Source organism: Tiliqua scincoides, chromosome 1 (assembly GCF_035046505.1).
Source record: "Tiliqua scincoides isolate rTilSci1 chromosome 1, rTilSci1.hap2, whole genome shotgun sequence".
Taxonomy (NCBI): Eukaryota; Metazoa; Chordata; class Lepidosauria; order Squamata; family Scincidae; genus Tiliqua; species Tiliqua scincoides.
The window spans coordinates 139,305,696-139,330,845 of record NC_089821.1 but is presented as its reverse complement, the minus strand read 5'-3'; the positions used below and the strand labels follow the sequence as shown (position 1 = coordinate 139,330,845).

General features: G+C 42.2%; 1 protein-coding gene and 1 long non-coding RNA gene across 2 annotated transcripts in view; one reads left to right on the top strand and one right to left on the bottom strand.

Annotated features, from left to right (window-relative positions):
* COMMD1 (copper metabolism domain containing 1) overlaps positions 1–25,150 on the bottom strand; it is a 107,790-nt gene that overhangs the window by 45,173 nt on the left and 37,467 nt on the right. The window lies entirely within an intron of this gene.
* On the top strand, positions 7,888–25,149 carry LOC136660910 (uncharacterized). The gene is made up of 4 exons (XR_010794917.1): positions 7,888–8,018; positions 12,071–12,230; positions 24,221–24,457; positions 24,995–25,149. It is a non-coding gene; the product is annotated as an uncharacterized lncRNA (long non-coding RNA).

Below are 25,150 nucleotides of genomic sequence, written 5' to 3'. Positions count from 1 at the left end.
TATCATTTGTGTTTGCCATCCGCAAGATATAATTACTTTAAAGAGAAAAGAAACCAAAGAACAGCACTGAGTTTGATAGAAATGCTTTTCTGCAAGCTGTCTGACTTGCAACAACTTCGACAGCAGAATAGTGCAGCTTGGAAGGCAAGAGAGAAGGAAGATCAATGGAAAAAATGAATCAGGAATGAAAAATACTGGAATATAATAAAGTCTAATAAGTGGATATGGTCAAAAAACTACAGAACCCGAAACATTTCACTTTGGAAAGACTACAACTACTACTAAGATGTATTTCTCTTCAAAGGCAAACATTTGGTAGGGCTCAGTGAACAACACACAATGCATGGGGGTTGTCAGTAGGGAAGATACAAGTGCCTTCCTGAATCCACTCCCCCTAACTCAGTGGCATTCCCACCTCTATGTAGATGTTTTTACTGTGTAATTCACAGAATTGTTTCTCAATGGAGCTCAAGTTAAATGCTTTTATAAAGATCCACAAAGTCACTATCAGGTTTCATGAGTTTTTTAGACTGGTGAAGTTTGGAAGGAACAGTGAAGTGAAGCAATGGAGGTTGTTGGACTGGGGTGGGAATTGTCACATGGAACTTTAGGTTTTAATTTTTGGAATAGATGTTAGATGAGTGTAGCAGCATCCTTGTGTGTGTGCAAGCGTGCAAGCAAAGAAAATAGCAAAAAATAAGTCATGGTTTTGATGTGGCTAAAAACAGCAGATTACCCAACTCTGAGTGAAGTGAGACTTCAAGCTGCCCTCTAGTTTTAAGTACACTTTCAGTTGTGATAAGTTGAGCAAACAGCAAGTAAACATCTACAAACTCAGGGACAGCTGGAAGAACAGGGTGTGTTAAGAATGAACTGTGCAAAACAACAGAAGGCCATGCAAGAAAAACCCTGATTTGGCAGCGGCTGAGGGGAGGATACTGTGAAGGACCAGAGATCCAGAGAAGAAGGGTTAAAAAGGAACAGAGCAGACCACCATGGCGAAGATTGCCGAGGCAACATGAGGATATCAGAACTCTAGCCTCAAAGTTATTCTACAGCACAATCCTATTTTGTGCTGGAACAGGCAGTCTAGGAGGCCTGCGCTGTATCCAGCGTAAGATAGGGTCCGAAGTGGCTCAGCAAGAGGAAACTTTTTACTTTACCCCCAGGTAAACCACTGCAGACCCGATGGATCTCCTCAGACTCACGCCACCTCCTGAGGTGGCATAAGTTTGAGGAGAGTGGAGTAGCTTGCAGCTGCTCTGCGCTGCTTGGGGAACTGGGTTGGGATGCAGCATAACAGCCAGGTCCCAACCCTGCATCCCGCTCCCCGCCCGCCCCTGGGACTGCCCTCCGCCTGCCCTGGAATACCTGCCTCCTGCCTCCTCCCCGCCCAACCCAGACCCTTGTGTTGGTCGAGCTCAGCCAATGCAATCCTCCCTGCCAGAGTTGGCGTAGAGGCCGGCCCAAGACACACTCAGGATTGCACCCTTAGTTGTGTTGCAAGGTCACAGCAAAGTTCAAAAAGCAAACTCAGTAGACAAGAGTGATGATCGTCTGCAAGCTTTATTTTGTTGCCAGCAACGGGCCTCTCAGACTCCTTGTCCAAAGTGGGGAGCAATGAGAGCTATGTGGGAACTCTCAGTGCCTCCAGAGAATAGCAATGTTTTAATGTGAATCCTTGGATTATATAGGATTTTGGTTTCTTTGTCTGAAAAATCTCACTGTCATTGGTTGGGGTTCATGACATCAGAAATGGGGGCTTTCTCAGGATTGGTTACAGGTTTACAAGTATCTGATTGGTCAGTTTCAAGTTACAGATTCCTTATAAGGACAAAACTTTTACAAACACATTGTTTCCAACAACCACTAGGTGGCACTGTTTACCCATTTATTATGGAACTAGTTTAAATTCCTCTCTATCAAACAATGTGGGCTTTCTATAAACTAAACTTTTGGTCTTCTATAATTCTCAATATGTATATATACTTAATTTAATACCAAACAAACTGAATTCTTCCTGCAAACAAGGGTTTTTAAGAGACTTCTCTTTGTTAAATCCTGCTTTCTCTGTTAACTTAGAAACTCTAATGATGTTTTCCAGATCAGGGGATCCTCTTAGGAATGTTCCTTGCTTATCTGTTCTTCTTTTAGCTGATTTGTAGATGTTTGTATCCACCAAACTCTATCTCTGTCTGGCAAACAAGATAAACTGTCTTTTCATTAAACTGCTTCTGACCTATGCACAACCTTCAATTATCTGCCCTTGGTGTCAAGAGAGAGATATAAATTTCTTGGTTACTCCCTAATTCTCTGTATATCTTATCTGGTTCCATTAAGGTGACAGGCATGATATACAGTTGGTATGCCTTTGCTTAAGAATTCCAACTGTGAGGAGTAACCCTATACTGCATTCCAAGTCCATGAGCTTGTTTGTATTACTTTTGATTAATTAACTGCACTACATCTGCTTTTCAAGGTTAATTTGAGACACTGAGACCTAAGTCTTTTCAATTTAGCTTCCATTATTCTGTGTATTCCATGCTTTGATCAAACTATTTTTAACAGCTAAAATTCACTCTTCCTTATATATTGTTAATTGTATTCTATAACCATTAAGGCAGTGAAGAATATTAACATACATGCTGACTTTCATGATTCATTTGGCATTTCTCTGAACCTTTGTTGTGCTGCTTCAGCAGTTTCCAGAGAGAGACATTCTTCTGTTATTTACAACTCTAGGGGCACTACTCATTAGGCATTAGAGGCACATACAGTATATACACATACAGTATATACAGTATATACAGTATATATATACAGTATACATATACAGTATATACACATACACAGTAGCCTGTCATTAGTACAGATGTGCAACATTTTCCCAAATGCAGTCACACATCATGATGTTGCTTTGGTAAAATGCATTTGACATGAAACTTTCTCATAGCTTTTCCCAGTGCACAATCTGGTTCTAAAGAAAGCTTGTTTAGTTATATTTTAAAATTCAGCATGTTCCTTGTTCAAAAATCTTTCTTTCTATGTGTTTTTCTCTGTTTAGAAGCAGGCATTCAACCTTTAGGGGTGCATTCCTGATTTCAAAATGAAACTACAGCTTAGTCTCATTCATCATTCCAATTAGCCTGACAGTTGGTAAATTCCAGTCTCATCCTTATCTGATGCTTCGACAACTCAGCAATAAAACATCCCCTGATTTAGGACTTGCCTTCAGCTTTGTTATTTTAAACTTCTTCAGAGAGGGCAAAATAGATTTAAAATGTTTTAAGCATCATTCTCCTTATTTCTTAAACTATATAAGCATAACATTTGGCTCATTAACATGAGTAAACATTGAACATTTCTCTATCAAGCTGCTCAACATATAAGCTATAATGTGTGAGCATGGCATATCATTTGCTTTTATGGAACATTTGGTCTGTTAGCATTACATTTGTTTGTGTTTGGCTTATGGCTTTTCTTTAGCCTGCATCAGTTGCATGCTTGTATGAGTATGATTGGATAGGGACAAATTAGAAAAATAAAGGGTCAATTGGTAAACTAATGCAATATATTATATGCAGGGTTGGCATGTGACTCCATGCCACCTGAATCTGCTGACCATTGTCACTTCTGTTCATGCACACCGGCATGCACTGCTCCTATGGAGGAAATGTGGGTAAATTGGCAGGCATGCTTCCATCCCACCTTCCCTTTACTGGGCTGCAGTCATTATCTGCAGGGTTCTGTTCCATGTCCTCACCTTGTGGATGAGGAAACCTGTGAATAATGATATCCGTGGGTTTTGCAGGCCCTGTATTCCTCCAGAGGTAAGGAGAGTTCTGCTCCCCTCACCTCAGGAGGGTGTTTTGAGTCCTCCCAGCCCTCCGAAGGCCTTTTAAGTGATGAAAATGTGCAGAAACAGAGCTTCTCTTGCCCCTGGAAGGACCATGTGGGTGTGACATGCAGGTTTGGGGACTGTGGATACTGAAATCCATAAGTCCCAAATCCACGGATACAGCAGACCCACCTGTACTTACAAAGCCTGCCCCATGCAACCTTTTCCATCTACGCTTCTCCTGCTTGAAGTGAACAGGCACAAGTTCTTCATTCAAAACTGAACAGGTTTGAAATTAAATGGCTCAGCCTCACTAGAAACAGAAGTGAGCAGAAGAGGGGGGCTGCATTCTGTGAACTGTAACTGAAGGGAAGGAGTTGGAAGGCTTCAAATAACACAGGCCTACAAAATTGAGGCTCAACAAGAACAAATATGGTGGTTTGATATGAATTTGGGGTGCTGATTCAAAAAAGGCATCTGTTTTGCCTTATCACATCTAGTTTTGGAGATATAGTATAGCCTCATTAGTGAATGGTTCAAGCAGCTTCCTAATGAGGAAGCCATGGTGTGGTCCTGTGTAATCTTTCTCGGGTTCTGAAGCACTAGGTAGGTCAGAGAAATCATTATGAGCTGTCCAAGTCCCCAACTTTTTCCATCTGTGCTGGAGGGATAAGGAGGCTGCCACTGCTGGTTCCCAGCAAGAGAGACATGTGGGGGTGCTCATCCCTTCACACACACACACACACACACACACACACACACACACACACGGATGCTGTTTCACACAAACATTTCAGGTGGCCTCATGACTGGGCTGCTTTTCTTTTGTAACCAAGATAAAGTTTTTGGTATATAATGATCAGAATTGTTGTTACAAGACTCATTCTCAGACAGCGTTAAGAAGCTTTCAATAACAGTCCTGAATTGGGCTAGAGTAGGGGTGTCAAACATAAAGCCCAGCAGCTGGATGTGGCCTGCAGAAGCTTTTTATCTAGCCCTTAGGCTCTCATCTGCTGAGCAGTGCTAAGGAGTTTACTGCTGAAAAGGCAGCCGACATGAAAATTGGTCTCTCCCATAACTTGAAATATGATCAAGATTTGCATATTTTCTGTCATTTGTAGCTAATGAGTTCCTAAGTGAGAAAAAGTGCTTATTTTTGGTTTTGACCTGTTTAACAACATCACTTCCTGCCTAATGACATCACTTGCGGCCCTCAGCAGGCATCATGTATGCTATTCGGCCCTCTGTATGAAAAGTTTGACACCCCTGGGCTAGAGCTTGATTACCTCTGGATCAACCATGGTAAATGTTGTTACAAGGTCCTGCAGAAAATCTGTAAAGGTAACAAGCAAATCATCAGACAGAAAGTAAATGGGAAAACACATGGGAAAACTTGGGGGGGGGGGAGCTGAAGAGTCTATTAAGAACCTCTATTAAAAGACATAAAGAAGATATTTTTTCTACTCTTGTCCATGCCATACTATACCCAATTAATACAGAAAGCTATTTGGCAAGAGTTGTTTTTTCAACCGAATGCATTATAATAACTAACATAATGAACCATTAAGAATTGCTACTCTTGAGTATTAGAGAGGATACAAGTGCCTACACCCATAAAGCTTTTTCCTTTCTCAATTCTAAAATGAATCATCTCCTAATATTCTTGATTTACTTTTCCCACCATATTCAACTTTTCTTAGACTAGTTAGGCAAAGTGTAGTATTAATTCCCATTTTCAGTCACAGGGGCTTTATCTTTGATTCTAACATGAAGCAATGGGTGTTCTCATGCCCTTGGTCTACCTACTAAACCAAACCTAGCCAGTTCAGAGAGAAAGGGATGCTTCTCTGGTAACTGCTGCACAATATGGATCTCCTTTCCCTGTGAAGTCTTCAACAAGCTTGTTTTCACACATTTAGCACCAGGACCCACTTTTTAGAATGAGAATCTGTCAGGACCCACCGGAAGTCATATCATCAAGCAGGAAAATTTTTAACAATCCTGGGCTACAATCTTACCCACACTTACCCAGGAGTTAGTCCCATTTACTATCATTGTTAAAAGAATACACATAGTAGCTTGTTCAAAGTTCAGGTCTGTAACATTTCCCCAAATGCAGTCACATACCATGGTAGCAAACATGTCTAATATATTAAAAATATAATATTGAAATGAATGACCCACCTGAAATTGGCTCAAGACCCACCCACAGTTTGAGAAACACTGCTTGATTGAGTATTGATTGACAGCCATACATATGAACAAACGCGTACTGTAAACACTTCCATAGAAATCAAGATTGCAATAAAACCATTCTAAGATGGGATTCGGGTTTAGTCTCTCAGAAGTAGCCTTGCTTTGTTCCTAGAATGAAACTAATTCTACTTTCCTATTGTCTGCACTTCTACATCCAAACTGAAATCTCTCTGTCCTACTAGACAACCAAGTCAATATCCCAAGCAACTGCTTAATTCCTGCACCTACTCCCACACAACCAAGGTTAAAGTTACATGAGTTGATTATTAATGTGAAATGTCTAGTACACACACATGAGATTGTGACTGCTCAATGATTTTCCTCAGGTAAGGATGCACGTTCCTTAACAGAAGTCACCATTGCATTCATTATTTTATGGCCCAATTTTATCTATCTTTTTATCTATCTTGTCTAAGGCTTGGGCTGGTGGAATCTGTGTTCCACCTGCTCTGGCTACTGCAAAAGCATCATAAGGTGCTTTGTGGCAGTGCAGCAAGCCCATGCACTGGTTTCTTCTATCCTTCCTTTCTTCTATCCATCTGTTTTTCTTAAGCTTTGCATAAGGCTCAACAAGAAAAAAGTTCCTTGAGACACTGAATTCAGTGCTGTACACTTCCAGGTGGGGCCGATGCACCCCAGAGGTAACCCAGGCAGGCCTCAGACCAGAAAAGGGGAGCGGGTTATGGTACACATGCCAGTGCAGTGATGGAAGCCCAGCGAAGCAGGTAAGCTCTGCACAGGGGGCAAAGTTGAATGAGGTGCACAAGCGATGGGGATGGAGGTGGGTTGGTCATGCCCGTGAAGGGGTGAGTTTGGGACACCAGTGAACACTGAATCCCAGATCCTTCTCAGGCCTGATCTGTCTGCACGATATCATTGGCACAGCTCTGGGTTGACCCACTGTGGCTGCTGGGGCTTACCCCAAGGCAAGGGGACAAAAGTCCCCTTACCCCAAGACTTCCAGCAGTGAAAAATTCCCCATGGGATGCAACATATGCGATGCTGCATTGCCACACAGGGGTTTGGTTAGAGCTGCCCATCAGTCAAGGGAGACAGACTATGAGAAACATAGACCACACTGTCTAAAATGCCTAGGCGAACTGAGTTTTTATAAGTTTTGAAGCATGACACCTGGCTATGGCATTTAACATTTATTGCACAGTTCACATAGTTTCAAAGAATTCTGGCTGGCCAGCCAAAATGTCTATAAGGAAAAGATGACGACAACTCACAAATAGTGGAAAACCGAATTAGACATTATTTCTAGGTTTCTTTCCATTTCTGTGAGAGTTGCACAGCATACAGGAGCACACTGGCAAGCTTCACCCTCTGTTGTGGCTACACTCCATAGCCTTTCCTCATGTGATGTCCGAGCTCCTTTTTCTCCTTTCTTCTATCCATCTGTTTCTCTTAAGGAAAGGCTTTGCACAAGGCTCAAAAAGAAAGAGTTCCTTGAGACACTGAATTCAGTGCTGGACACTTCCGGGTGGGGCTGATGCACCCCAGAGGTAACCCAGGCAGGCCTCAGACCAGAAAGGGGGAGAGGGTTATGGTACCTTGTTTCCTCCTCCCTTTCCTTTGCTGGGTCATGCAATCTAGCCAGGCTTCCACACAGCCAGTAACTACCCTCTCCCGAGCCTCTCATCACTGGCCCCCCATCAGCTCCTTAGGGAATCCTGCCTCCCTACTGGCTGCCTACCCATAAGAGGACAGCAATCATTGCCTTGTTCCATCCCCTTTGCCTGTCACTGCCCTCAGTCTGTCTTGACAAGGTTTGCCCACGGCGCCTGAAGGAGGCAATCTGGCTGCAATTCACCGATCTTGGCAATTGGCTGCATCACCTGACCCCTGAAGCCAGTACCCTTTTTGCCCTTCAGAGTTTTGCCTGAAGCCTTTTTGCCCTTCAGAGTTTTTCCCCAAGACCGTGAGTTCTGGAGTTGTTCTGGAGTTCTTTGAAAAACTGTGCTTCTCTGCTCCTTACTAATCAGCAGCTAATGGTTTCTCTTTAATACTTCTGCAGTCTTTATTTCATAGCCTATAATCAGGCAACTGTGTTCTGGTAGCTGTTGATGAGCAACTAGTTTAACGGAATTGGAGCAATTCTGCATTTGGAGCCTGTACACAGCCTAAGGGTACAAGTTGACTTGTTCATACATTATAGGAAGGGATTCAATAACCTCTGCTCTCTCTTGAATACTAGCACTGACTGTGATAAGGGAGGGTTATTTACTGTTAGAGACAGATTGAGGTTTGAATTTCTGCTGGGCACATGGTTTGTTCTTTTGGTGCATGTGAATATAGGTTGGTGGAGAGACTGGGCTGGCTGTGGGGGTCGAAGTCTGAGCCAACTGACCTAAAATCAGTGAAGCCTATCAGGAGTTCACAGGAAAAAGAGGAATAAGAAACAGGATGTTTAAGAGGCTGCTTTTTCAGTGGTAAGGTGAGCTGGAGAGCATTCTTGTGAACAGCAGGAGAAGTAAAGAACTGAAAATGACCCTGCTCTTTATGAAAAAGGGGGCTGGGTGGTTTTACTCAGGAACATATACTGTTCTCTCATGCTAGACTTCTGCATATAAACACACTCTTATTTTTATGAACTCCTATTTGAGTCAAGCACAATGCTTATGAAAAAGGACCGAGTCTAAAAGAACACATTGTATAACTACTGCATGATCGCTTTCTCTCGAGCATATAATGCACTCAGTACATACAGTTCAATGGCCACAAGATACAAAGCACAAGGCATAACTACTACTATTTGGGAAAGGTCTGCAGCTTGGTGGCATACTTGGTTTGGCTGGATAAGGTTTCTGGTTCAATCCCTGGCATTGCTGAGTAAAAATTCCTGCCTGAAACCATCGAGAGCCACTGCCAGTCTATGTTGACAAAACTGACTTAGATGGACCAATGGTCTGACTCAGTAGGATAGCTTCTTGTGTTTCTGTTACCACATACTATAGTGTAGGTCCACATACTATAGGTAGCTGGTGGACCTGCACTACCTACCTCTTGCAAATACTTACGCAAGCAGTAAGAACAAGAGTGGTGGGTATGGGTGTGCACACCATCACTAGTACATGGGTTTATTTCAGAACACAGTAACTGTTACCCTGCACATGCCCAATCTCGTCTGATGTCAGAAGCTAAGTAGGGTCAGGCCTGGTTAGTACTTGGATGGGAGACCGCCTGGGAATACCGGGTGCTGTAGGCTTATACCATAGTCTTTCGAGACTGAAGGTTGCCAACCAACCAACCAACCAACCAACCAATTTCTCCTCACCATTGGTAACAGCACTCAACAAGTAAAAATTTGTGAGCTACCTCATACTTTGCTCTGCCTGTCACTCTTGGAAAGACATTTCCATGGAAACAATAGACTCAAATCACACAAAGTAATATGTATTTGTACACAGCTTTGTTAATCAAGCTGTGTCTTTGTGAAAACACAGAAAGTGTCTTTCATGGCTCAGATTCAGTTAAGTTTGAGAGCCATGACTGACATGAAATATTGACCTATCAGCTATCGGTTTGGGGAAACCATGGCCATGTAGTTAATTTCTCAGCAAGAAAATGAAGATTTTCTAATCAAAGTAATTGGGGAAAAATCTATCTGTGGAAAGAGTAGACAGTATCAAAGTCTATATTAACTGTATTTGCATGCAAATTGAGACAAACTTTACAAATATCACAGCACAAGAGTACTGCTATGACTGGGACTTTTCTGGCCCCCTCTCCCTGTTACAACACCCAGTACCTTGAGAGTAAGTGGAACCAAAAGATTGGAGGGCACATGGTACAAGGGGCTGCAGATGAAAAAGGGAGTTAAGCAGAAATGCAGAAGGGAAAGTGCCTTCAGGAGCATGCTAGACACCTTCAGATTCAAAACACAATCTGTACATCCCTCCGTCTCACTCAGTGTACTGTGCAAGTGTTTTCAAAAACCTTCATGGTTTTTAACATGAAAATACTTTAATATGAGATATTTACATTGTCATATTTTAGCATCTTTCAACCAAATGGTAAACAAAGGAAAATTCCAACAAACAAGGCGTTGGATACAAAGTAGAAGATGGAAGATTTAAACTAGAAAAACACTTGAAAGCAAATCCTTGAGCTCCTTAACTAGCTGATGCAACGTGGCACTCAAGGGCAGAAGCTATTACTACTTCTACTAAGGTAACTCTGATGTGTATGTGAGCAAAGGAAACAGAGAAACAAATCAATCCTTGTCTGAAGTTATTTGTTTTTATGTTTCTTCTGAAAGCAGTCTCCTGACTTTCTAGGGTTATATGAGAAGCAACTTTAATCCATAAAGCCAAATAGCTGAGAAAGAGGTACCTATCCATTATACAGGATGAACCCTCTTTATACCTCTAATGAGCTACCAACTTGTTGGAGACCCAAGGCCTGTACACAACATTTACAAACAGAAAAACAAAAATCATATACAGGAAGATAAAATGTTTCAAGTCCTAGCTGGCAACTGATCTTAGCAGCTGGTCAATTTCATTCACATGAGGTACATCTGCATTGTACCACTTTGGGCTGCACATATACAATTAAACACATGTGCACACACAAACCTGAATCTAAAAACTAGCATATCGGGGAGAAGGGCTTGAGCCTAGCTTCTCTTTAACATGCTAGTGCTCCAGGTGGAGGATTTTCATATCGAAGAGCATTCAATAATGTGATCCACCACCTGCAGCTAAAGCAAGCTAGCCTAAATATAGGTGTCCACTGCTTAATGATGGGGATATAAGCTCCAATGCCATTTTAAAGGAAACTCGTCATTATGTGAACATCCAACACAATCTAGTGGCTGAATACAGAATAGGTTTTGTAATGTCTATTATAGCATGTAATTGAATGAAATGTAAGAAACTTGTATTCAGAGCCATCTAGTGGCTGAATACAGTATAGTGACTAGACCAGTGTTTCTCAGTCAGTAGTACCTGTACCACCCATGGCACTTGAGGTGGTGCCTGGTGGTATACATAGGACCCCTAGGCACCTGCCACTGGCAGCAAGATCAGCAACACAACATGAAAAGCAGTGGTAGGAGGCTTAGCTTAGCAGGCAGAACTCTGGTGTGTACTTTTCATATGCTTGAAAAAGACTTCCCAAGCGCCCTGAGCCTCTTTACCCTCAGAAAAGGGTAGAGAGGGTTTGTCTCCCTCAGAAGGGCCTCTGAACATGACCAGAGCACAGCTATGTTCAGAGGACAGCAGGTGGGGATTTGATTATCCATGGATTTTGGTATCTGCGGGGGGGGGGGGTGTCTGAGAATGGATCCCCTGTGGATACCAAGGCACTACCTGTATATCTTTTCCATGAGACCCCCTGCCTCCTTACCCTCTTTTGTTTCTGAACAATTTAGGGGTGGGAGAGAGAAGGACATAAACAAAATGTTCTCACTCAATCTCTTTGTCAAGGCATTAGCATATGTTCTTCCAAAAATCTATTTTGAAAGGAAGTCCTACTAAAACTATTCTTTGCATGGATGAAAGATTCTATGGTAAAGTACCCCTGTAGAAGGAAGATAAATTTAGACTCAGTTCAGATTTAAAGAATATTCCATAGTGACATCAAGTTCAGACATGCTTCGTTTTCTTGGTTAGCCTATCCATACTTCCAAACAAGTTTTCATCTTAAGGAGAGGCTGCTAAGCAGTAACCTATTTAAAATACAAAAACAGTGCGACTTTATCCTACTAAGAAAATGAAATATGTAAATATAGCCAACACCATATACATTTGCAAATCATCTCAATCTTCTGACTTACCGAAACCCCAAACAACCAGTTCATGTGCCAAGATGATTCAGAATCCTTCCATTCCTTATCAACACCCATGCACGGTATAGCTTGCAAGAACTTGACAACAACAATGTTTTGGCACCAGTGCTGTATTGGTGCACTGACTTTTAAAAGCATGTGTGCTGCTCTTATGAATAATCTTATCTTGCACTGTTCAGGTCTGCACAGGATCTAAATCTGGGAGCCAGGACAACATCTTTTAAACTGTCACTACTAGGCTGTTGATATCAGCCCCTGCTCTATCCATGCTGAAAACAAGCACACACTGTGGGAAGAACGTCTCCTATCCAGCCTAGATGCTGAGGCTGCCAAACTAAGGTAGGTGAAGCTTTCTGTTCTAGAAAATGTGGAGTCAAAATAGCTAGTAGTAATTTTTTTTAAAAGTATTTTTTTTAAAGAACATAAAGTGTTAGGTCACATAAAATTGTACTACTAGTTCTAGTTAATTCATATTCTGTTTTACGTTGAAAGAGTTTGCCAAAGAGGGACCATAAAACTATGAATTCACAGTCCTTTCTCAAAGCCATTTCAGCAACTGAAGATGGCCTCAGCCATATAGTATTTCAGCAGCCAAAGTATAGCATTTCTCTGTGGAAAATTCTTCTTAGGAGCACATCAGGCCAAAGGAAAACAAAGATAGGCCAAGATCAACTGTGGGATCACCCTAAACAGGAAAGGACCTTTGAGACGGGGAAAGGATAACTGCCAAGGGTAAACAGTTTGAGCCAGCATGACTTCACTCTAGGTCAGATGTGTCCAGATGTGTCCAAAGATTTTGGCAGGAGGGCCACATCATCTCTCTGACACTGTGTCGGGGGCCAGGGAAAAAATTAATTAATTTACATTTAAAATTTGAATAAATTTGCATAAGTTTACATAAATGAATATATTAAAGATGAACTTATATGAATGAATAAAGTTCTTGCAATAGCTCAAGGCCTATAAAAAGGTCTTGCACAAAGCAAGGCTGGCCTTACCTTTGCTGCTACTACTGCATCACAGATGTGAAACAGCAAGCAGTGGAGTAAGCCCTTATCCCACAGCTCATGCAAGAGGTCAAACAGTTGCCCTCATGCTGACAGCAGTTGCGTTGGGCCAGTGCGGGCTCCAACAAATCTGCGGAGGGCCAGAAGCTCATTGGAGTCTGGGGGCTCCCTGAGGGCTGCATTGAGAGGCCTTGAGGGCCGCAAGTGGCCCCAGGGCCGGTGTTTGGGCACCCCTGCTCTAGGTAGTAAGCTGATCACATCTCTTACAGGTAAAAAAATATCACTCTATGGGTTAAAACACACAAAAAGTGAACATTCATTTTATACATGGCGGTTGAAGAGCCTTTGCACAATATAACAAATACACATAGGATATTTAATAAGAGGGTGAACGAGCAAACACAAATACCAAGTTGCCAGTTGGTAGCCTGAGCAGGCTGCTTAAAAGTAAGGGAACAAAATGCCTGTTTGAAGTAACTATGGGCCCAATCCTATCCAACTTACCAGCACCGGTGCAGCCATGCAGTGGGGTGTGCACTGCATCCTTTGATTATGGGGCAGTCACCGAGGCTTCCTCAAGGTAAAGGAACATTTGTTCCTTTATCTTGGGGCTGCACTGAGGCTATATTGAGGCTGGAAAGTTGGATAGGATTGGACCCTAAATTAGGCTAGGAGTATTTAAGTGCTCTCCTGCTCCCTTGAGACACAGCTACCTTGTATTTTCTTTGGCTGCATCATATCTGAATTTTTTTTCCCCAGCTGCTAAAGAATGTCTAGAGTGTTCCCTGTTTATTTGCCTCCAACACTTAAGTAAATTTACTTAGTGATACCTTCTACTTACACTGCAAATATAAGACTGCAAATATAAGACACAACTTTCCACTGTCCTAACAGTGTTTTGCAATCCCTGCTTTAAATTCTACATCAAGATCTTGGTCAGGCATGGGAAGACCAGGATGGTAGCAGCTATTTCAGAGAACAACCAAAATAAAACAGAACCACAGCAGAGACTGGATTTGTCAGCTAGAGGCAGCTAACAGACAGCAGCTTAGGAGGAAGAGCTCCACCCACCAAAAAAACAACACACACACACACCACAGTTCAATTGATGTACTGCTAGATTAGCTTAAAAAACATCTTCTACCTAACGGTTTCACAGGTAGAGCCTCCAAAAGTCGACACAATTCAGATTTCAGTTGTGTTACAAAGCACAAACCAAGAACAAAAAGTACAATGAGATTAGATCAGTGGTTCTCAAACTTTTAGCACCGTGACCCGCTTTTTAGAATGAAAATCTGTCAGGACTCACTGAAAGTGATGTCATGATCAGAAGTGACATCATCAAGCAGGAAAATTTTTAACAATCCTAGGCTGCAATCCTACCCACACTTACCCATTAGTAAGTTCCATTGACTATCATTGTTAAAAGCATATACATAGTATAAACTGTTTAAAGTTTCCATTAAAAAATTTCTTCAAATGCAGTCACATACCATGGTAACATCAAGTCTAATATATTAAAAATAAAATAATGAGATGAATGCGGACACACCAGAAATTGGTTCACAACCCGCCTAGTGGGTCCTGACCCACAGTATGAGAAACTGGATTAGACAGACAGGTGAGCTCAGTTGCAGACACATCAAATCATATAAGACATGCAGAGATATATAGCATAGTAATAAGGAATGAAAGCCCAATCTTGAGCTCAAGCCGCTGGTGACGAGTGTCACAAATGTGCCGTAAAGCATATTCATGGCACTGGGCTAGCGCCGGTGGATCACTGGTGCTCCACCGCTTGGCGGTTGCACAGAGTGCCAGGTGACAGAGAGGTGAGTGGAGGTGTGGGGGAAGGTGGGGAGGAGTTCTCCTGCTGTCCGGTTAGTGTTCAGGATGCCGCAGCAGCCTTTTTTGATGCCACAGTAGCCCTGTGCTCCAGGTAGCATAGGATTGGGCTGCCCAGCATGTAGAAGACAGCCTAGAAAGAAAGCTACTTATTTTACAGGTGTGGAACACCAAAGCTAGTACCAAGAAGTGGACCCATGATAGAGACCTCCAATCACATGCAGAACAGATAACTCAAATCATAGATGACATATCAAGTCATATACTGTATATGCAACATTTCAAAATAGATTTAAGACAGGTATATAAAATAAAAACTGCATAGACCAAAATGGCACAATATATACACATTCTCTCTCTCTCTCTCTCTCTCTCTCACACACACACACACACACACACACACTACACATACTCTCTCTCTCTCTCACACACACACACACACAAGGCATAACAGGGGACTTACAAGCAATTCATCACTATTGCACAAGCTGAGGCTTCAGGTGGCACTTGAAGGGGAGAAAAGTGGTGAGTAAGGGAAGAATAAAGCATTTCCCCCCCATCCATTATCCTCAGCATAAGCCACTCCATTCCCATATTCATCATTCATATTCTCAGCAAATGCAGAGTTGGGAACATATAGCCAAGATAATGTGCAATTTGGCCCCCAAAATTGCTCTTTTAAGTAGCTATCAACTACCAAATTGACGAATACATGTTGACTGTACATAAGAACATAAGAACATAAGAACAGCCCCACTGGATCAGGCCATAGGCCCATCTAGTCCAGCTTCCTGTATCTCACAGCGGCCCACCAAATGCCCCAGGGAGCACACCAGATAACAAGAGACCTCATCCTGGTGCTCTCCCCTACATCTGGCATTCTGACTTAACCCATTCCTAAAATCAGGAGGTTGCGCATACACATCATGGCTTGTAACCCATAATGGATTTTTCCTCCAGAAACTCGTCCAATCCCCTTTTAAAGGCGTCTAGGCTAGACGCCAGCACCACATCCTGTGGCAAGGAGTTCCACAGACCGACCACGCGCTGAGTAAAGAAATATTTTCTTTTGTCTGTCCTAACCCTCCCAACACTCAATTTTAGTGGATGTCCCCTGGTTCTGGTATTATGTGAGAGTGTAAAGAGCATCTCCCTATCCACTCTGTCCATCCCCTGCATAATTTTGTATGTCTCAATCATGTCCCCCCTCAAGCGTCTCTTTTCTAGGCTGAAGAGGCCCAAACGCCGTAGCCTTTCCTCATAAGGAAGGTGCCCCAGCCCCGTAATCATCTTAGTTGCTCTCTTTTGCACCTTTTCCATTTCCACTATGTCTTTTTTGAGATGCGGCGACCAGAACTGGACACAATACTCCAGGTGTGGCCTTACCATAGATTTGTACAACGGCATTATAATACTAACCGTTTTGTTCTCAATACCCTTCCTAATGATCCCAAGCATAGAATTGGCCTTCTTCACTGCTGCCGCACATTGGGTCGACACTTTCATCGACCTGTCCACCACCACCCCAAGATCTCTCTCCTGATCTGTCACAGACAGCTCAGAACCCATCAGCCTATATCTAAAGTTTTGATTTTTTGCCCCAATGTGCATGACTTTACACTTACTGACATATTTGAAGAAGCTTTTTTTATTCCCCTTAATGTTGCTGGCCATGCGTTCCTCATAGTCTCGCTTGGCCTCCCCTATCACCTTCTTACATTTCTTTTGCCACAGTTTATGTTCCTTTTTATTCTCTTCATTAGGGCAAGACTTCCATTTACGGAAGGAAGCTTCCTTGCCCTTCACAGCCTCTCTAACTTGGCTGGTTAGCCATGCGGGCACTCTCCTGGATTTAGTGGAACCCTTCTTTCTTTGCGGTATACACCTCTGCTGGGCCTCTATTACTGTTGTTTTAAGCAGCCTCCATGCACTCTGGAGAGACTGGACTCTTTTTACCCTCCCTTTCAACCTCCTTCTAACCAGCCTCCTCATTTGAGGGAAGTCCGCCCGTCGGAAGTCAAGGGTTTTTGTTAGAGATTTGCCTGGTATTCTTCCCCCAACGTGCACGTCAAAACGGATCGCAGCATGATCACTGTTCCCCAATGGCTCAGTAACGTTTACATCTCTAACCAGGTCCTGCGTACCGCACAAAATTAAATCCAGAGTCACCTGTCCTCTGGTGGGCTCCGTGACTAGCTGATCTAAGCCACAGTCATTTAGCACGTCAAGAAATCCGGTTTCCTTATCGTGACCAGAACACAAATTGACCCAGTCAATATGAGGATAATTGAAGTCCCCCATGATTACAACCCTGTCCTTCCTTGTCACCTCCCTGATCTGTTTCCTCATTTCAAGGTCCCCATCAGATTTCTGGTCTGGAGGACGATAGCACACCCCCAGTATTACATCGCTGCTCAAGCCTGGTAATTTAACCCACAGAGATTCTACGGTGGAGTCGGACCCACCTTCAATCTCTACTTTGCTGGATTCTATCCCTTCCTTAACATAAAGGGCCACCCCACCTCCAACACGCCCCTGCCTGTCCCTCCTGTAGAGTTTATAGCCCGGGATTGCGGTATCCCACTGATTCTCCGCATTCCACCAGGTTTCCGTTATGCCCACTATGTCAATATTTTCCCTTGTCACCAGACATTCCAGTTCTCCCACCTTTGCTCGTAGACTTCGGGCATTCGCATAAAAGCATTTATACACGGAATGCCCCAGGATGGGCTGCTTATTCGCTCCTTTGTCCCCGCATCCTCTCATTGTGCCAAACTGTCTATCACATCCCATCTCCCTACCTTTCCCAATTTCTTCTCCTACCCTGCCTTTGTCTTGTTGTTCTCTAACCTCCCCATCCTCATCCCATAGGGATGAGGAGTCCCGAACCGGATGCCCCTCGGCTCCTGTCGGCCTTCCCCCAGGGATCAGTTTAAAAGCTGCTCTGCCACCTTTTTAATGTTATGCGCCAGCAGTCTGGTTCCATTCTGGTTCAAATGGAGCCCGTCCCTCTTGTACAGGCCCCACTTGTCCCAAAACGTTCCCCAGTGCCTAACGAATCTAAACCCCTCCTCCCTACACCACCGTCTCATCCACGCATTGAGACCCCTGATCTCCGCCTGCCTAGCTGGCCCTGCGCGTGGAACAGGTAGCACTTCAGAGAACGCTACCTTTGAGGTCCTGGCTTTCAGCTTCCTGCCTAAAAGCCTAAATTTGGCCTCCAGGACTCCAGGACTAAACCTGGCCTCCAGGACTGTACAACATTATATCTGAATACTTTAGGAAAGTCAGCTTGGTAACATCCTCAATTCACCCAATTGAGTCAACAACTGAAGAGTCTACTAGTTATTAAAGAATTATGAAACTACAAGAACATAGAAAGAAGAGGTGCTTATATACAAACAGTGTACCACATCAAAGTCATAATGCAATAGAGTTAACGACATACATATAATAATATGAAAAGACTGCTTAATCATTCACTTACAGTTAACCTCCAGAGCTAGAATTATCCATTGGAACATATTTGCAGAACTATAACATCAAATGCCAGGGAGGTCCCCTCTCTGCTAGCACAGTACAATTTCAATAGTTCAGAAACAGTGTCCAAGCCCTCATAATATCATCTGAATCTTCTATTACTGAACATGGATCCTTGACTGAAATTATTCATATTCCTTTTCGTGAAAGTGGCATGGTTAAGTTTCATTTTACACACAAAGCCTTCAAAACAGTACAACCCTATGCTTTTTTACTTGGAAGTGTTCAGTGGGATTTACTCCCTAGTAAGTGTGTTTAGCATTGCAGCCTAACTTAATAAAACTATTAGAAGGATAGCATTTGTAACGATCCTATCTGCAACATGATTGTACAGATACAGAGCTGAAGCAACAGTTCCAACAGTGTCTGCACTAAATAATTCAACAGTGTCTGTATTAAATACTATCAAGTGAGGTCTTTCATTCAAAGTTGTAACTAATATAACAAATGTAGATAGGTAGCAACTGATCTATGGAACACTGAACACAAGTTGTAAAACATTTCCAAGCCTTATGTGGAGAACAGTTTTTCTAAACACTCTCAGGGCCTGATCCTATCCAGCTTTCCAGTGCTGATGCAGTTGTGCCAATGGGGCATTTGTTGTATCCTACAGTGGAGGAGGGGGCAATCACAGAGGCTTCCTCACAAACGGGTTTGCAATGTGGCTGCACTGGCTCTCAAAAGTTGAATAGGATTGAACCCTCAATAATACAACTAGAAGCAAGTTTCAGTTTCACTGCATTTAAACATATTCAGATTTTACCTTCCCTCCATGTTGCCATGCATAATTTACATAAGCGAGAGGCAAACTGAAGTTGACCATTGACAGAGTGAGATAGAGTCAGATTGATAGAGATGAACCCTTGCTAATTGGGTAAGAGGCACTTTTTCAAGTGGGTGCTCCTTTTTTTAGCAGGGGGAGAGTAACTGGCCCACCTCACCCCAGCACTGTCTGTTCTAGCGGCTGTCTGCTGGTATTCATTTGCATCTTCTTAGATTGTGAGCCCTTTTGGGACAGGGAGCCATTTAGTTATTTGGTTTTTCTCTGTAAACCGCTTTGTGAACTTTTAGTTGAAAAGCGGTATAAAAATACTGTTAATAATAATAATTAATAATAATAATAGAGTCAAGACTCTAGCTTTGAGCTGTATGAAAACATTTTAAAGAAAGGCTATTGGAAATGAACATGAAACATTACAGTGATGATCTGCCTTGTTTCATGAGCCCACTTAAGGCCAGATAGATCAGGCTAAATGTGGTCTACCACTAAACAGAATGTAACCAACTCTGCTTGAAATCTTTCTGAAATAATGAAATCTGTAAAAAACAAGAAACCAGGTTTTTTAAATATTTCTGTTCAATTCAAATGCTGAATTCTACTTTCAGTGCCTCTGGAGCTTGAATTTATTTTTTTTCCCCACTCACTTAAAGTAACTCTTTTCATGATTGGCAGCATAATGGAATCTCAAAATTCAGTATTAAGTATTCACTGTGTAGATCAGTGCCAAGCTGGTATATTGCATAAGCTGGTTTAAAAGTGTGTTGGTTGTGTCATGTTAGAATGTCAGCCCAAGCTAAAACTCCTGGATAGGTCTTGTGATTGAGCAACCAAACAGCTGTCAGATTAGGAGCTATTGCAGCCATTTTCAACCACTGTGCTGTGGCACACTGGTGTGCTGTGAATGGTCCCCAAGTTTGCCGTGGGATTTTGGTGGAGGGTCATTTATTAATAGGACCACTGGGGGATATAAGCCCCCACCAACAGCATGGTGTGCCTTATTAATTGTCCAAAAACTGATGGTGTGCCTTGACAATTTTAGTACCTTGTCAGTGTGCCATGAGACGAAAAAGGCTGAAAATCACTGAGCTATTAATTAGGTCTCAATTGCCCAGAGACCAGCAGTTCTCAAAATTTTCAGTCTCCAGAGCCCTTTACACTCCTAAACGGAATCTTGGGTTGCCCCACCAGTGCATGTGCAGAGTCTTGGGGATCCCTGGAGTGCCAGCACATATGCAAAGTGGTGCACAGCCGAACAGATGGCAGCCACTTATGGTGCCCTCATGGAACCCCTGAAAGTGTCTCAGGGAGCCCATGCGCTGCCAGGAGCACACTTAGAGAAAAGCTGGCCTAGACAAACTCAAGTATACTTGGTTAGAAAAAGAGAATCCAGTCTTTTTGGATGGTCTGCATTCACTCTGAAAAGCCACGTTTGCAGCCTGGGAGCAATTAGATTTTCGGGTGGGGACAGCCAGAATGACTTTGCCCAGCTTCAGCTGCTCTATCCATTTCTGAAGACAATAGATCTGACCATGGTTATGCACCCCTTAAGTTTATTTCAAGCCTGAAATAACGCAGCACATTGTATGAAAGGCTGCCCCTAAGGAGAGCATTTTGAAACTGCAGGGTGCAAAATTCAGCAAGGTTATGGACTGAAGACAGCTTTAGGAAGTATAGTATGTTATTCGCTCCTATATAATTTTCACTGGCTGCTGCTCCATTTCTGCATGAGCAATTTAAGATGTTAGTTATCACCTTCAACATGTAATATGCAAGTATCCATTAGGGACAGGATACTTCAAGTATCATCTTCCCCTATAATAACAATTCCTGCCCCTCTGAATGTCCAATCAGCAGCTCACACACAGTTGTGGTAAAAGGAAAGGCCCCTCTTCCATGGTAGCATTCAGACTGTGGAAGTTGCTAGCTCATAAAATCTGCCCATGTCTTTGGTTTTCCACAATAAAGTGCTTTTATTTTGCTTAGACATCTGGCTTGCCTTTTGATGGCTTTAGCTCTTAAGTATAATATTTTCCTTTGTTGTGTTTTAGCTTTTTATTGTGATTATATGTAACTGTATTTTTATGTTTGTTGTAAACTGCTTGGAATACTCTAGTTAGAATGGTAGGGTGGGGTAGGAGATTAGTCAACAAACAACAAATAAGGCTACACAGGACACCTTGGAAGAACTAAAGAGAGCTGCAATGAAAGCAATCCTTTCAAACTGCCAAAATCCACTCAAATCTTTGAGAAGATTGCTTGGAGGTGGGAGATCACAGAAGGAATAAAAGGAGGGTGAAGATAATGGAGGTGAAGGGAAGAGAAGGCTGCTTCAGAAATTAAGCAAAACTAGAGACAAGACACAAGCAGGAAGAGCTGAAGTTGATGGGGAGGGAATCACAGGAAGAGGAGGTGAAATATCATGCACACCTTTCCAGAAATATGTTACTGCACTGCTTCCAGTTGGTTCGAGATTCCGAAAGCTTGCTATGGAATGCTACACGACACATTAAAGTTGTCTAGCATAAGCTACATGAGAAGGTAGTAATCTCTTCAGTGTTAATCATCCTCAGTCATGAAGCGAGGGGGCAATTTTAAGAGCAAAAAGGAGCAGACGCCTAAAAGGCAGTGCCCCTAGTTGCAGTGCACCTCCAAGCAATCTCTGTGTTCCCTCCTGTTCCCCAACTACTTCTTTCTCTGCCAGGTTCAAACGCCAGAAGTGAACTCAGCTGGAAGAGGCTGCAGAGAGATAACTGATAAGAGGAAATATTAAAAGGCAATCTTGCCCAACTGCATATTATCAACATATATTTTCTTTTAAATAGTTTTGGAGAATATTATGGCTGTGAAAGAATGCAATAAAAAACTGCAGACATAGAACACAGTGTTTAAACAACGCTGAGCATAATAGATCAGCTCTGTTCTACTTCTCCCGAGCTATGTGAACCTTGCCTTTAGTGTTGTTGTTGCTCACATTTCACTTCATACAGTTACATAACTGTTCCCTCTAATAAGTATGTTTTCAAGGTGAACAAAGCTCAAGCAATTATATTTATCCTGGTCACCAGGGTGACTGGTTTCTACTAATTTTTACATGAGACTGCATATTTTTTAATTCAGTTTAGGTTTGCTATTTCATTACGTTGTAAATGGATTTTTTTTTAAAGTTTGATGCCTGTATAAGCAATATGGATTAGGCTGGATCAAAGTGGCAAGAAGTGGTAAAATATTGTTTCATTCTTTTTAATTTTATGTAATCTTTCTACAACCACTCAAAAATAAATATACTGTGTATGCTTTGCCATACCAACTAATTTCAATTGTGTCCCCACATCAACCTTCATGTCCTGCTTGTCTTACTTAAAGGCCACTTTACACAACTTCGCATCTTCCCATCTTTGCTACACCGGTGCAGCAAATTGGAAGCAAAATTATACTCCAAAATAAAAAGAGTTTCTATTAAAATATGCATTATTTAATGTTACTTTAAAAGCATTATAATGTTTTCATGTTGTTATTATTATTATTATTAATGTATGTAAATATAAAAAAATCATGGAGGATGGGCCTTGGCTGAATAGTAGTCATGATGGCGGGTGGGGAAAAGGTGTTTTCAGTGGCAGCTTTGTAGTTACGAAAATCCCTTTAAGAGGCCCATCTGATACCTACATTGCCCACTTCTCAGCAGTAGTTAAGATGTTTTTGTTTCAGGTCAGAGTCTTTTGATTATTCTGCTGTGCTTTTGATGGTTTCCATTTGTCATGTTTTTATTTGACTTGTTTGTACCGGTGATTAATAGTTCTCTGAAACTATTTTTACTGAAATTGTGAGCCGTCCTGGTGACTCCTCTCTTCAAATCTTTACTTTCAGTCTACTTTACTGGAATAGAGGCAGTCTATATATTTTGTAAGCAAATGCTTCCAGAAGCATTAATTCTCTGAAATACATTAGTTCCTTAAATTCACACATCCCTCACTTTATTTGTAAATTCATTCTGTATGACTAAATACAGATCCAACTTATATTCCTTTCTTATATTCCCTCAACTTTCCAAAGCTATTTATAATGTGGCCATGTTTACTTTTCTCAAGACCTCTATTTCACAAAGTTTATTGTACAAATAGTTTAAGTGAGCTTAATGGTTCTTTTCTACCCCCGCCCTTTAGAATGTGCTAGCAATAAGCAAGCACAAGCAAAGTATGGTATTTGAGTATTCAAACTCAGTTCTTAGGAATTCTGGTGTTCCTTAGAAGATTCTCAGGCAGTTCTTAATGGAAGGATTAATCATAGTGAATAAGCCACCCATAAAAAATGTTGTTTCTCTATAAATACAAGTCCTCATGCAGAATGCTGGGTGCATTTCAGAGCATGCATCACACATTTGCAAGGATGCTATAGCTATCTCTCACAGGTTTCTTGAGATAGGACACTTGAAAACACAGATACATTCCCTTTATTGCAGTTGTTTCAAATTGCACTGAGTTTACTCTAACATTTTTTTTTAAAACTGAGCTAAGCTATTTAATGCTCAAGTTTGACACATATTTATGAAGAAGGCAATCAGACTAGTTTTAATTAGATTCTCATTCAACATATAGGTGCTTAGGACTGCATCCTGAAACAAAATTCTAAGTTAAGATTGCATTTTTTAAAAATTCTGCTGTAGCCTGCTAAACATTTTAACCTTGTTCCCCCCCCCCCCCCAAAAAAGCTATTTAGTATATTTTGCCTGTAGGAAAAACAAACAACAGGAACTCTTGGTTTGCCTTGTAGAAGTAGGTCTTACGTAGATGGAACAGTGTGCCTTTGACAGATGCAAGGCAGAAATTCAGTAGGAAAAGTTTTACGTAATGTGGAGATGCTGCATTGAAAAGCTTCACTTGCCTGTTGTGCAGCTAATAAAGATGCAAGAACCCCGGCAGAAAAAAGTTGGCAACTACAATCACCAAGTTATATCAGAGATGCTTTGAGAAATGGGTCAATTCAAGACTGCAGCAAGCAAGATATCACAGGATCCCTTGACACAAGGCATCCAATTCAAAGAGAGAGAAGGGAGCAGTCTTAAGATGAACAGGAAAAACAGCTATGTTAAACATGCACTGAAAGGGGGGGATCAATATTTATAAAATCTCATATTTACTGTTTATGCAACTTCCCAGTTCTTCAGTGATCAAATCCCCAGAGACCTTGAATTACCATAGAAGGGTTCCAAGACATCCTAAGCAGGAAGGCAGGAGACCTATGGCCCAATCCTATGTTGGCTGGGTGTTGGCGGCAGAAGCTGCTTTAAAACAGTCGCAAAGCAGATTGCACTGATGTGTGTTGCTGGTCTGCTGATGGGGAGACCACAGAGGCCTCATACATACTACTGGATGGTCAAAGATCTACTGGAGCAGGTAAGACCATGTAGAGGATGGAACAAGAAAGGAGGGTGGAATGGGGTGGTGCCAGGGCGAATAAAGCCTGGAAGGGGGTAGGTTTGGAAGTGGCGACACATGCAGCTTAGCAGAGTAATCTCTCTGTGCATTTTCTAAATGTGCTTTCTCGTCACCCAATTTGCTAAGTAGCACTGTTGCTACAGCCAGCCAGTACTTGTTGTAAAAGGTGACTAAACAGCCACTGGGTAGATGGGACTCGACAGCCTGGGAAGGCAGCTCATCGGAGAGAAGGAAAACTCTGATCCCAAACCTCCACTGCCTTGTGGCTACATCCAGTTATGGAAAAGGCTTCAGGAGTCAACCTCCAGGCAAAATCTGGAGCCTGAGTCCCTGAGGCAGTTCATGGCTGAACACAGTCACGTTCTGGCAACTCCTGCAACGTCGCTGGAACCAACCGTATTGGCTTCTGCCTTTCCATTGGACCATTTCAGTGACGTGGAGAGGGGGAATTTGCTGCATGGGTAACAGTCTGTCTTCCATATCTACTTTACCCAGGCTTCGTGCACTGGAGAGGACACTCTGTTCCAGAACCACCATTCAGAGCGCGATACCATAGTCTTCCGAGATTGAAGGATGCCAACAACTGTTGCTAACACACATTATATACAAACCACAACATTTTATGGTGATAAAACAAGATAAGAAATGCTC